Genomic DNA, 15,223 nt, shown 5'->3' on the forward strand with positions numbered 1-15,223 from the left:
TTTGTTTTCTGAGATATGGGGGGGAAATCCTAATTCACATTAGAATGATGCTTATGGAAAACAAAACAAACTAAAATCCTGACCCACTGCTGGTGGTAAGTAGCAATGACAGTATTACTTGCTAAAATCTGTGTGTATTTGTGTGTGTGCATGCATGTACATGGGCATATGTAGACAAGGCACCATAGGTAAAATGACTTTTCTGAATTAAGCGATCGATCCTCCATCAGGCCCACCATGGCACTACCTTTCCCATGGTAGTAGATTTATAGGGTCACCGTAAATGTAATCTCATTTGATTCCAATTAACAACAAAAATTCTACAAGGCACAAAAATTGTATCGAAGGAATTGTTCTCCACATGTAACATGAAGGGTTTTCCCCTTCTCTCTCTCTCTGTGTGTGTGTGCATGTGCATACACTCACATGTATGTGCACATGTTCTTGGAACAAGATTTGTCTGATTGTGAGATCTGGTCTGGCACCTTTTGAGCTCCATCTGATGGATACGCGAATGAAATATATCTTCCCTACAGCAAGACACTCCAAATGTTTCATGTTGGCAATCTCAGGGATTCTCTTCCAAGGGGGGAACCTCTGCCTATGTGTCTTCACACTAATTATGTCAACTTGTCTCTCACCCATCCTCCCAGTGACTTCTTTGTCTTGGCCCAAGCCTGCGGCTACCAATTAACACGGCCCTTTTGCGTTTCCGTGGAATAACCAAGCCAGCCAATGTTGCCTTAATGGCTTCTGAATACCGTTTTGACCTGCATGAATTCACTTTGTTGGACGATTACAGTCTTATATAGACTGTAATTACAACAGGATCCTAGTAGTATTGAAGATATCGTTGAGAGCATGATGTATTAAGAACAAATAGTGTTACGAGGCAGTCACTGTGCCCAAATACTCTCATTTAGATCATTTAGAAAATGTTTAAGGAGCCATTAGTGCTGAAAACGGATTTGTGGAGTGTGATTATATGTTTGCCGCTAACTGGAAGGCTTGTCAGCTCAGTTATGTGGAAGAAGGCAGCACAACAGTTGCATTTATTTTTTAACATGGAGTGGGACATAAATAGCAACCTTAAGGGGGTTTGGGCATTAAACAAAAAACAAAAAAAGACACCCTCTTCAATCCAGAGGGCTTTGTGAGGTAATATTTCTAGAATGGCTTGTAGTTTCAAGGCATGAAATATTTACTTAAGGCATTAAAAGCAGTATGCCACATTTACCACAGTGTACTACATACATTTAAAGTCAATGCTCCTTTAATTTTATGTTGAGCTGAAGGCTTATACTCCTTTTGGGGGTGTAAGGCTGTGGTTTGTATCTTCTACTTGTCTGCCTTTGAAAGGTTGAACGTTTTAAATGTTTGCTGTGTAACTGTTGCTGCAGTGCAGCCTTTATTTGCTTGGATTTTTGTTTGATGTCCTTTTTTGTTTTCATTGTGATGTCTACAAGCTGCTTTGCAAAACACATCATTTCCAAACATGGTCAAAAATATGGGATGTAAATAAATAATGCATCAATAAATAATACATGAAATGGGCCCCTCCCTGCCTACACCCCTTCACAGTCCTGTGCACAAAGTATCTCCCGCCACTAATCTTCATGTGTTATTGGCAGCCTAGAAACAGCAAGATTATCAATAATGGAGTAGAAAGATACAGGTAGGAGGTGCTTGCATTGATAGCATTCTTCTTGGTCTTAGCGGGTGGCTTGCCCTGGCAATGCAACCATCCACAAGGCAACCATCTATTCCTTATTCCATCAGTGATGTTTTCCCTATTATAACATAAAACAATATGATATTTTATCTTCCGTGTTAATATGCCCCATATCAAATATTGGCATCCTGTTGGTGACATACATATTGTAAATCCAACCTACACCTGCATATGAGTTGTTATTATTGCAGAGGAAGGTATACACTACATCCCATGCAGATTGAGGCCCTAAACCCTAGACTCACTATTCTCCTGGTGAGAGAGACCCAATATGGCAAGGGTTGTCTGAGAAGCATCGGAGAAAGGTCAGGATGGTCCCATCCCTGTTTTCTTTTCGGTGGCCTTGCCTTGTTGGGGTGGGAGGAAGACCCAATAATGATCTCTTGGCTCCTTCTCAAAAGCCCCATGAGGCACTGGACCTTAGGGGCAGTCCAAAGCTCCCATTTCCTAACTGTCACAAAAGGAGGTAGAAGCTGTGGGACTCCATGATTTCTGGCTACAGGATGTCTCCCCCTCCATTTGGGGCATGCACAGTACATCCAATTCTCTTTTATTTCTCCTTTTTCTCCACTGTAAACATAGCGGAATATGAAATGCAACTTTGGGGTTTCCCCCCATTTTCATGTTATTACGTGTGGAATGCAAATATGTGTGATCTTCATTTGCAAAATTACATGTCATTTCCCCTTTATTTAAAGGTTGGTTTAACTTTGCTTTAATGTCTCTTTAATACCAAAATTAGCCCCAGTGTGATATGATTGCACACTCTGATGCTGCTTAGTCACTTTGTATCCTCGTTTTCATTTGTGAAATGTTGGAGGTTTTGGTATGTATCAAAATAACATGGTGGCTTAGTGGTTAAGGCACTGACTCTGATGACTGTAAGATCTGATGACTGCAAGATCAGCAGATCAGCAGCTTGACACCCAAGCACTGTGTGATGGAGTGAGCTCCCATCATTAGTCCCAGCTTCTGCCAACCTAGCGGTTCGAAAGCATGCAAATGCAAGTAGATAAATAGGTTCCACTTTGGTGGGAGGGAAATAGCATTCTGTGTATCTCAGCATTTAATAATGCTGCCCACATGACCATGGGATCAACTTTGACAATGCTGGCCCTCTCAGTTTAACAATGGAGATGAGCACTGCACTATACAGTCAGTCAGGACTAGACAAACTTATCAAAGGGGAAACCTTTACCTTTTACCTAAGGTATGCATCAAAATGTAGCAGTCAACAGAAAGGCCACATTATTTTATTACAGTGCTTTATAGCACTAGATTCAAGTAGTCCTTAAAATCAATTTGATACAAAATGGGAATGCATTTGATACAAAATGAAATGTATAAAACCCATTAACCTGGGCCATACAAGAATCTTCTGCTGATCTCTCCTCCCAGCTCAGCCCAAAGGTATGCTTACCTGCTGTGCTTAGAGAAGCAATGAAGCCATAGATTGGGAACATTCCTGAGCATTGTTTGTCTAGCACCATATTTTTTCCAGTCTATATGATGGTGTGACTACAAAGATGTACTAACTTTGGAAAGAATAGTGTCCTTCACAAGCTTTTGATTCCGTAGTTATGCGGTGGACCAGTGTATCTTTTTTTATTAGGTTCAAGCTGGCTGTTCAGATAGCTTAATAAAATCAGGATGCATTTTTTTATATATATTAAAAAGAGCCTCTGTGTGTCTTGCAATAGAAGTCAAAATATTTAACTGGCTTTAAGTCTGTCAGATGTATCAACTTTGCCTACAGGCAAATCAGTGAAATGTTCACTGGAGAAATGTTAAGGTTTGGTTATGTGCTTGGGGAAGCAATATGTAGAAGGAGAGGAAGATTTCTCCTTGTCCTCAGATAGCCTCTGCAGAAGAGTCTCTTTTTGCATACAGAATAAGTGACATTCCAAACGTTCGCATCTGGAATTTAAATTGCCTAAAGACCAGCAATGTTAGAATGCAAAGATGAGGAGCAAGTCCATTTATGTCTTATTAACCCAATTCTGATATTAGGGGAAATCTCTCATTTCATGCTGCCTGGGGGCAAATGTTCTCCTTTGTGATCCTCCTTGCAAGTGACCTCCTCATGTCTTGGTGTACCAGAGGTGATACTACATCACTCCTGGTTGCCATTTTCAGTTGATTTTTAGCCATTCCCTGGGATTTTCTAGGAGATGGAAATTCTGGAGTGGGGGATATTAGAGGGCTTTTGAAGCCACACAAATGTACCATAGTTCAGGGGATACATGAAGCCCATGGGTCAGATTTTTCCCAGCCTTCTCTACCTGTGCTGCTATATATACAAAATAACTAACTGTGCAGTAGTTTTTGCATGTGCCCATTCAGGTCAGACACAGGAGTAACAATAAGGACACGAATATTTATTTATTTATTTATTTATTTATTTATTTATTTATTTTAGAGTATTTATAGCCCACTCTTCGGCCACAAAAGGTTCTCAGAGCCGCTTACAAATTATTAATCTGACAGCTGAATGAGGTGGAAGCTTGGATCAGCCTAGTTGCTGAACTCTTTCCCGCGTCCCCTTTCTAGGAGATTTTCTCTCAGAAGATGCCTGTGTAGATGGTAATGGGAGAAATGTAAATCGGCTGTTTGTTTATGCTCTTTGACAGTAAGAACACAGACGTGTTTTTTTTATTTTGCATGAATATGTAAAATCCTCTCTGTTATAGAAGATTTGTTAACCAAAGGCTGTCTGTCTTCAAGAAATGAGTCTACTGCAAAATGTATCAAAGTGTATCCCACATCCAATATGACAGGCTGGTTCCTGCTTCTATCATCAACAGTGAAGCTCTCCGTATTGACCTTGGATCTGGGATCCCTGATCAGGCTTGGCAATCATTCCACCTCACCTAAGATTAAGATAAAGACACTATATATTTCAAATACAGGGATGCGGCCCTGAATTCCTTGAAAGAAGGAAGCAGATGGGTGATACGCAGAAGATTTGAAAAGTAACTTTCAAAAAGTAATTAGTTACAGTTTTACTTCCAAGCTCTGGCATATTTCTTGCCAAGATCATTATGTTTCAAAAGGTAACTCATTGTTTTCCTGTTTCTCAAAAGTAACAGAATAGCTACATTCTGGTTACTTTTTAATGTAAAAGAAAAACAGTTTTTCATCTCTTTATGTATGGTATGAAACGCACTCCAAGCACATACAAAGCTGTTTTATCCTCAGTGCTTAGGCATTGTGGGACGGCGGTTTGGAAAATCATATCTGTTACTACTACTGCTTTTCTGCTTGTGGAATAATCCATTCTACTAGTAAATTCCCACAATTGAATCCTGACCCATGCGTCTGAGGAAATTGATTGTGTCACAAAATATGAGAAAAAGGCTAATGGAAAAATAAAAACGTCAGTCTCCAAGATGCCGCTGTTTTATGTGTCAAGCTGAGTTAGCTACTGGAAGACATGAAGACTTGCAACAACAACAAAAATTGTTTAGGATCCCATGCAGTTTTTCATATCTTTGTTTCTTGCTTCAATCTCCTCATTTCTGCTTTCTTCATTCCCTGTCTCCTACTTCATACTTCCCTTTTATCCTTCTTCCTGATATGTCAGTTGTCCTGCTATTTTCCTTCTTCTTTGCTTCCCCTGATTCTTCTGCTCATTTGTTTCTTCTCTCCCAGCCCTTGCTCCGATTTCTGTCTCCTGCTCCCTCTTTACATCTGCATCCTTTCTCACCTCCTACTTCTTCTTATTCCTGGCTTATTCACTTCTCTCCCAGTCTATTGTTCCTCTCTCTGTTTTTGTTGTCTCTCTTCCACTCTCTCCTTCTGCTTCCCACATCACTCTCTTAGGATGAAAGCAGATGTGAAGGGGATGCCTGTTCCCTATGATTAACTTGTTTCCCTCCTACAAAGAGATCTCCTCAGAGATACATGCTTCAATAATCAGGTCTGAACATTAAGCCTTTACTTACCTTCCAACATCAAATCTCAAAACAAAGCATGCTAAATACAAGATATGTATGTGAGAAAAAGCATGGGCATGACAAACAGAACACCTCTTGTAGGGAGAAAAGGGGGGCAGTGGACGCCACAACAAAACATCTAGACAATGAATGGGAAAGGGGAAAGGCCACAACTTTAATTAGTACAGATCCGGATCTGGCATCGGTCAACCCAACTGTTGATCACTGAACGTCACCTAGCCACAGCCAGGCCTCAGGATGACCAAGGGGGTTTAACTGGATATTTGCATTATCACATCTCCACCCTTAGTCACCAGGGAAGTCTGTTCAGGAGTTGTCCCTGCAATGGCAACCCCTTCATCACTCTCAGTGCCACCTGGCCCCGCTTGGAGACTCCCAATACCAGTGTATCACAGCGTCAGTACCCACCAGATTCATGACCCAGCGATCCAAGCTGGAATGGCACCAGCTAAAAGGCCATACGACCTAATATAGGCCCTCACCTGCCAATCAATATGGTAGGGCATGAAGTCCCTCCTCTTCTGGCCCCAGGGCCAGCAGGGATAGCCAGAAGTTTTGCCTCTTGCTGAGCATGCTGGGACCTGTAGTCCTTCTCCCACTAGCATCAGAAGTCCCATCCCTGTGGCCTCAGCTGGCCAATCAGGGCTCCAAAGCTATGAATGGAAGCAGCCAGTGCCAGAGGCAGAGACAGGACACCAGGCAGCCTCCTGGTCCCCCCCCCCCCCGCAAACCAGCTGGCCCGATAAGCCGGGCAGCCTCACTTTTAAAAACATTTCCTTTGTATACACTTCAGCCAGTATACATTTCACCTAGTCTGACTAGCAGACAAATAGTACCAATGAGGCTAAAATGGACTGAATCCAAAGAACCATCCTCCAGATCACAACACAACCCATGCAGCGAGAAAATGTACAAGAGGTATTACCCTGAGGTGTCTGCAATATCTTGAGATGGTCCTAGTGCGACTTGCAGCCTTATTCAGTAATAGCAATCTCTGTCTAGAGACCATCTGGAAATGTATCAAATTATTATTATTATTATTATTATTATTATTATTATTATTATTATTACTCCTCCACTCTTCAGCCAAAAGGCTATCAAACCAGCTTACAAATTGTTAATTAGACATTTCCCTGCCCCCAGAGACAAGAGACAAAAGGAGAAGGGAAAGGGGGAAAGTCCAGCAGATCTTCTCTCCCTCTGATGCCTGGACCATGGCAGATGAACTGAAGGAAGGGCCCTTCTTCTTACATATATTAGATATATTACATATATGTAATTACATATTACATATATATTATTATATTATATTATATATTAACTATATTAGAAAGGGTTCTGGGCATGGCAGTAGAGTTACCTCATCCTTTAGCAAGGAGGTTCCCAACCTTTTTGACTCATAGAACCCTAATTTCTATGGTCGAGACCCTAAGGGGCCTACCCTATGTCTTACAATTTAATGGTGTTTTTGGAATATATATAAGAATATATTCTTATGTCATTCAATTTTGATTTCTTTCATTTTCCTGGAGTAGATACAGAGCAGCTGGGAAGTGCACACGGAGCCCTAAGGGCTCCTTGGAGTACACATTGGGGACCCCTGCTCTACAGTATAACATGCTTGAGGACAAACTGACATTGCAGGAAAAGTTCCTGCAACTTGTAGCTTTCTAAATGGTATTTGACTGCAAGCTGCATCGCCCCTAGCCAACATAGGCAGTGATGACAGATGATAGGAGTTGCAGTCCAACAACTGGGACTGCAGGAGGGGCAATTCACCTTTTTAATAGCTTGCAAGCCCCAAGTCCTCAGCTGTACAGTGTAACAGCAATGCAAAGCAAAAAAACCAGTTTTTCAAAGCTGGCCACTTCTATTCCTCTTTCCCTTTCCCTTTGTGAGGGGATGTCATTGCTGGCAGAAATTTCCAGGGGCTGAAAATTGACCCTTGGACCCACTAGAGTTGCCCAGCCTTATTCTAATGATTGCTTATGTCACTTACCTTAAAGACAACATTCATGCTTGGACTTATTTAAAGTTCCATGTGTCCATGAAATGCAGGCTCTCCTGGAGGTTTTTGCTTCGTCAGCACTTTAAAAAGTCTTTTTTTTTTTCATATTGCATTGGGTTGAATGAGCTCTTATGGGTAACAGACCAATGTCCCTCTCCCCACTTCACTTCATAAAACTCATTGAAACAGCTGGGTATTTGTTGAGCGGCAATACAATTCGTCACCTTCTCTCTGCCCTTCTTTCCATGCCCTGGCCTGCCAGAAGAAGTGCTAAAATTACTTGTTCTGTGAAATTGTATCTTCAAAGCTCTGCTGATATTCATTGTATGAAAACTCTTCTCTTTATCATTTACGCTTATTAAAAATATATATGAAATACATTTCCTTCATTTCAAATAAAAGAGCTGTTGACCTTGGGGATATATATATATATATATATATAGAGAGAGAGAGAGAGAGAGAGAGATGGAGAAAGAGACATTATTTTCATGGAAAACTTTCCCCAAAGAGACTGTGGATGGGTAAAAAGTGTAAAGCATACCAGCTAGGTTAGAAGAACCAATAGCTAATGGCCATTATGTACAAATATGAAAGTATCCCCTGGTGTTCTTCATAGGAGGAATAATCACATAGGTGGATTCTTATGTTCTGTCCCATGTGGCAAGACATAACCTTCCTCCAGTGAGATGACTGAACAAGATGGGCAGATCACAGTATGACAAAAGAAGAGAACTAGAGTCTCCATACAAGAAATACAACACAACACAATGCCACATCCAGAAATAACATGAATTGCTCATCTCAATCACAGAGCATTGAAATTAATGGTTGTGAACGTGGACAACCGCTCACATAATCACCCCCTTCATACCTTCTTGAAAAGCTTTTCAGAATATGTATTATTTGGGGGGAGGGGAGAGGTTGCACCTAAACGGTGTTGGCTGAATGATGTAGGGTCATAGTAAGAGGAGGGGATCTTCTGAAATTTGGGGGAAAGCGAGTAATGCTGCACAAACAAAGATCAGCTGATGCAAAAATCTAACTTTGAACTCAAAGCAATTCTTTTCTTTCACTACATCCCCCACATAACACAACCTACACTGTCCTAGAGGATCCCCCCATTACATGGGGGAGAATTTAGGATGTCATAGAATCACAGTGTTGGAAAGGAACCCAAACACAATTTGTCCAATCCTCTGCCAAGAAGGAACGCACAGTTTTGAGCATCCCTGAGTGATGGCCATCCAACTTCTGTTTAATGGCCTCCAGTGAAGGAAGGTCCATCTCCCACTGTTGAATAGCTCTTACTAATTTTTAAAGGAAATCTCATTTCTTGCTGTGTGTGTGTGTGTGTGTGTGTGTGTGTGTGTGTGTGTAGGGATTTCAGATGAGTAGGAGGGGAAGAAGGAGGTCACTTACCACACAGAGGTAAGTCATACTACAGAGAGGTAAGTCTGGCCAGAATGAGGAGGGCGCCTAAGACATAGCAGCAAGAAGCTAATTATTCAATTTGTTGCAATTGTAGTTTTAGAGTAAAGAAGAGGGACAAATGGTATGGAGGTATTCGGTTTTTTGGTGACATATGTGAGCATAACTGTATTTCATTGGAATAAGTAAATGGCACTACAGGGGTTGAGGGCAAGTTCTCTGCTTCTTCCACTCCTGTCCCCCACATATTCCATGTCCAACACCCTCCACATGCTCTCTTTCTTTCTCTCTCTCTCTCTCTCTCTCTCTCTCTCTCTCTCTCTCTGTGTGTGTTTTCTTCTCCTACACTCATCTATAGTTTTCCTTACAGTCATCCCTAGATGTACCATGGACAATCCTGCAGAAAACAAAAACATAATGGTACAGGAGAACAGTAAAATCTAGGATTTGGATTCTTTCTACATTCTTGACAGCTCATGAGCAGTTCACAGTGGTGAACACACCGTCAAACGCAGAGATGTATAGGGCATATTCATATTTCATTATTTCCCCTATCATCACCACCAGCTTTTCTTCCCAATCAGCTTATGACCTTAACATACTAATTGCTGGGAATAGAAAATTGCTCTGCTGTAATTTATAATTAAATGAAGGATTTAGAAAAATGATTTTAAATTAAGATGAGTCTGAAAACCTAATCTAAGATAAGTTAATATCTATCTCTTCAATAGCAAGCACTCTTTCATCTTGAACTTGAACTAATTCATCTTTTTTCTGGGTAATGGAATCATCCCAAGCTGATAACCCGTGACATTTGAGAGAGAAAAACTAGATCATCTTAATTATGGGAAGTGCCAGAATGTTAAGGTTGAACTCTTACCTCTTTGTCCCCCAGTTACATTAAGAGCGCTTACTTGAGCATACCTAGCCACTTTCACACATCACAAAACCATCCCAGGTTAGCCAGTCCCTTCCTGAATATAAAACTTCTGTGGAGTCAATTAAACGGTGTTTGGAAACAATTGTTACTTAATTAGAAATTAATTAAGTGAATCCTGACAGCTGGTTAAAACATCAGACAAGACTGCAGAGGCCCAGGTTCAAATCCCCATCTGGCCATGACCTTGGTTCAGGGATGACCTACCATCATCAGGTTGTTGTGATTGGGGACGTTGTGTATCTTAAGCTCCTCCAAGGAGGAAAGGTGAGATTGAAAAAACATAATAAATAAAACAAGTGGTTTCTCCACTGGGTTTGGGCAGATGTTCTACAGCCCTCAAGAGGGGCTTTGGGAAGCCATTAAGCAGCTGCAACATGCTTATCATGGGGTGATTGCGTTCCGACATCCAGAAATTAGACAGGCAACCAACTGAGAAATGATGGAAAGAGCAATGCATTGACCTGGAAATAGGCATGGGGATTGCTCTTCAATATACTGTGGGCTTCAGTTTCTGGAAGGGAATAAGCTACCACTTCTTTAAAAGAGTGAAGCTAGGATTAGTGAGAATGGGGATCTGCCTTTGAATAGAAGGTTTATAAAATAGTCATTACTATCTTTTTTTAAAAAGAATATATCTAGCTTGGGCTGAAACATCCCTGTCAGTGAACAATGCTGCAATAACACAGCCCATCAATTTGTTTCATATTAGAATTTTGCTTTATATCAAGATAAGGGAAAGAAGTTGCTTCAATTCTCCTTTTATTCAGGTAGTATTGGGAGAAAGACCTCTGCATCTGGATTCTATTGCTGTGAAAGCAAATGTTAAGCAAATGTTTGTTGATTTCACTCTGAAAATTTTGGCAATTACTTTGGCCTTATTGGCTGCCAAATCTTCACAGAAGGCTATTATATAATGCAGCTTGTTAAGAGTTTCATGTCAGTTCATTTTTAATAAGAATTAATAAAAATTTGCAAATTTCTTCATATTCAGGATGGAAAGAACCTGAGATTTTTTTAAAAACTGATGTGAGAGAAATTGAAATTGAAATTCAAAATCCAAGCAAAGAGTGTTGAGTGCTTAGTTCTTAAAAAGCTAGCTTTGAATTCCTAGCTGGAATCCTATCAGTTAGTCCCAACTAGAGTAGAAACATTGGAGATGATCGCATGGGGTAAGGAGGGATCGCTCCTATCCTTATCCCATCCTTATTGCATCTGTGCCTAGCCTGTCCTTATCCCATCAGTGGCATCTGTCATTGTATTAACGGGAGTTTCCATTAATACAAAGTGATGGGGCCATGCCACTTCAGTGACAGGAGAATGACAGGGTAAGCGCAACATTGTTTGATAATCTTATTGTGATTGCACAATAAGAACAACTGAAGAAAAGGATAAGGACAGGCATCATGTAAAAATCTTTGCACAGCCACACCAAAAGGACAGGGTAAGTACAGGAGCATTCTGTCCTTTGCCCTGTGAGATAATCTCCATTAAATCAATTGTTGGCTGGCCTGTCAATATGTACAGTGTGCCCTTGCCTTATGAGGGATCCATTCTGAAACCCAACCACATAATGCAAATTCCGTGTGTGCTTGAGCGCCATTTAAACTAATGGGGCTTGCACATGAGGCGCGGCACAGCATATGTGCAACAGGTACGCACACCACTGAAACCCATGTATGGTGCCTCTGCGTCTCATTGAATCAGTGGATTTACTCTAATCAGAACTACCAACAGGATTCAGGTCCTCTAGTGCTGAATAAGCATTACTGTTTTTAGGTGGGTACAACAAAGACCTCTTCATGCTTGAAACATATGTGCCTGCTAATCTGGCTGATGCATATGACATACATTCCAACGTTTCACAGAAGAAAACCAGGACATACGTAGCCAAACAACATCACAGTGTGCTCAAGATGGAAAAAGTTATGAACGAGGAAGAATATACATGTTTGGAAAGGCTGCAGCAGTTTGCTGTAGCATGAATCTACTGGGAAGAGCAAGACTGTGTCGCTCCTCTCCTCTCCTTTCCTGGTGAGTTAATTGAATAGAAACGATTTTTGCACTCTGAACTCAGTTTGCAGCAACTGAAATACACAAAAGTCAAAGAGGAGAATTAGGAAGAGGAAAAAGAAACTGGGACATTTTAAAAGCAGCTGAAAAAGTGGGATGACAGAGAATTCATTGGGACTGCCCATGTCAAATAGGGTCAGCTGGAGGGTATGATTTTATTTCAGTTTGTTTTTGAAGAATTTACCATCATTCACCATCATTCACCCATATTTGTTAGGAAAGAACTTTTTAAATTTAGCATGGGAGTACCCCTTCCCTAGATTTATGCAAAAATTCAGTCTGTTTAATTTTTTGAATTCAGTAGAAGCATTAAGCACCTGAGCAAGTGTTTTGTAAATCAGTGAGACTGAGAAATAACTTTTGAGGTGACTGGATTATATTTGAAAATTTAAATAGGTTCAGCTAAACAAAAGAACTGAAATAAAATTGTCTCTCATCCCTATTCCTCACTTGTATTCTTAGGCCTTCTGCTACAGCAGCTTTAATAGGCAAGCAATGGTTCGCATTCTAGCAAAATCAGGCACTAAAAGCAGGAAGAATACCTAAATTCAATGAATCTTAATGGCTGTGCAAAATGCCCCTATCATGTTACTAAATGTGAAAATAATGCCACTCTTCCAGGGCAAATAATACATGCCAGTGCTTTAGAAGGGATTAATTTAGTCCTATTAGACTGAAAATGTGTACTTGGTCTGGGTATTGTTTGTGTGGGCTTTTTTTTTTTAGTCAATATATTGGCCACTACAGATGCAGTGATATGTTTATTGGTTTTCATTATCCTATTTGGGAATTTAAATGGCATATTTGCATTCCATCTGCAGAGAAACACAGCATACATCTTAAACTGCTAAAGCAGGGAAGGGTCCCAGTGTGCTGGAAGGATGCAGAGAAAACCTTACTGGACGTTTCTGTCGAAAACCACCATGGATTGTGTGGGGTTGATCTTGTTTGATCTGTGCTCTTGCTGACTGGCTTCCTCAGAGCTATTTTGACAGTTCATGTTGGAAAGGGATGAAAAAACACACTGACAGAATGGGCCCCCTAAACCTTCATTTTCCAACGAGCCTAGGGAATGACAAATGAGTGGTTTGCTCGTGTTGATGAGGATACCACAAAAACACTGTCAAGTGATATACATTTAGCCCCACAAGCATCTGGGGAGAGAGGGAAAGAGGGAAGATCTGTTTGAAATTATAGCATTTTCTGCTTTCATTCACATTTCCGTCCACATATGTCATTTGTCACCCCAGTAAAGAGCCAAAAACAATGTTATTATCCCTCAATGTCTCCGGTGGTATTTACATATTTGAGAAGGTCGCTGGGGGCAGTTTGCACCAGTGCTGAAGACATTTTGTTTCCACTATAGGAAGGAATGGTTTCATGGGGTGTTGCCTGTTAAATGGCATCCTAGAAAATAACAGAACAATAACCCTTGAAAAAACCCTCTGCTTCTCTCAGGAAATGTACCATTTCACCCCAGACAATAATGGATACCTGCTGCTGCTGTTTTGAGCTGATAAAATTAAAAGTCTGCCTTGACAAGAAGCACAGGGCAGCATCTGCACTGCAAAAATAATGCAGTTTGACACTGCTTAAACTGCCATGGCTCAATGCTATGGAATCCTGGGATTTGTTGTGGCACCAGAGCTTTCCGACAGAGAATAAATATCTAAATTTCTCACAAAACTACAAATCCCAGAATTCCATCGCACTTAGCCATGGCAGTTAAAGTGGTGCCCAAATGCATTATTTCTACAGTTCAGATGCAGCAGGAAACATCAATGAAAAAGGTGTATGGTCTCTTTCATACTATTGTAATATGGTGGGATTTTGTTCCACTTCCAAGATCCCCCGTGGATGACAAAATCTGTGGATGCTCAAGTCCCATTAAATATAATGACATAGCAAAATGGTGTGCATTATAAAAAATGGAAAATCAAGGTTTGATATTTGAAATTTATACTTTTTTTAACCTTTTCAAACCATGTATGCATGAATCCATGTATATAAAAAATCTGTGTATAAGAAGGGCCGACTGTACAAATATAGCACTATGATTCCATTTTAACTTCTGTGACTCCATCTGATGGAATCCTGGGGCTTGTAGTTTCTAGGTCAGAGGCACAAAAGGAGCTGGCTAAGGATTATAAATACTATATGAAACTACAGATCCCAGGATTCCATAGGATGAAGCCATGACAATTCAAGTTATATCAATGAGCTATAATTGTGTAGTATGAAAGAGACCTATATGTAGTAGGTTTAGGCATAGAAACATATGGCATGCTGTAGCAGACAAGTGTAAGTTTTTATAGGATGGGAGAGAAGAAGATGTTCCTTTCTCTGGCCCTTACCACACAGAGGGTTTTGCAGCTCTGATCTGAAGCCACTGCGGGTCCAACCTTGTGAATTCACGTTAAAACTTGATGTATTATTTCACGTGATTGCTTTCTATGGGGGGGTCATTCCGAGGCAGATCCATAGTCAATCCAAAGTGATTTTTGTGAATTCAGTAACAAGCGAATTCACAAAAATTGTTCCAAGCTCACTCGATTTCAATCTGAATTGGTCTGGTGTGGAATGCAACTTTGCCTCCGTCCTGGTACACTCCCCAAACCTCCAAGGTCCCACAGTTTCCATGATGCTGTGCTGCAATTTTGCCCCATTTGCTTCCAGTGCACCTTCAAGAATGGAGGGCACAGTTGGATGTAGCTGACAGGGATGAAGAGAATGAAACAGGAGGCTGGGGGCGAGATGGGAGCAACGGAAGGAGCCATCAGAGGCTAGGGGGAGCAACAAACTCCAACTCCCAGAATTCCATAGCCTTGAGCCAAGGACCCCTCAACCAACTCCCAGAATTCCATAGCACAAACCAGATTATTTCCCCAGTGCGGATGCAACCTAAGAGAAGGCAACTTACAAAGGTAAGGAGAGTGGATTGAATTCAGGGAGGTGGTACTTTAGGGAGCCTGGAGAATAAGGGAAACCAGATCATTTCTACACTCCTTCAAAATGGCTCTCCTTCAGATCCAAAGGATTTACTTCCAAGTAAACCTGCAGCTCCTACAGTTATTATTTTGCAGTGTAAG

Source organism: Sceloporus undulatus, chromosome 1, assembly GCF_019175285.1.
Source record: "Sceloporus undulatus isolate JIND9_A2432 ecotype Alabama chromosome 1, SceUnd_v1.1, whole genome shotgun sequence".
Lineage (NCBI taxonomy): Eukaryota > Metazoa > Chordata > Lepidosauria > Squamata > Phrynosomatidae > Sceloporus > Sceloporus undulatus.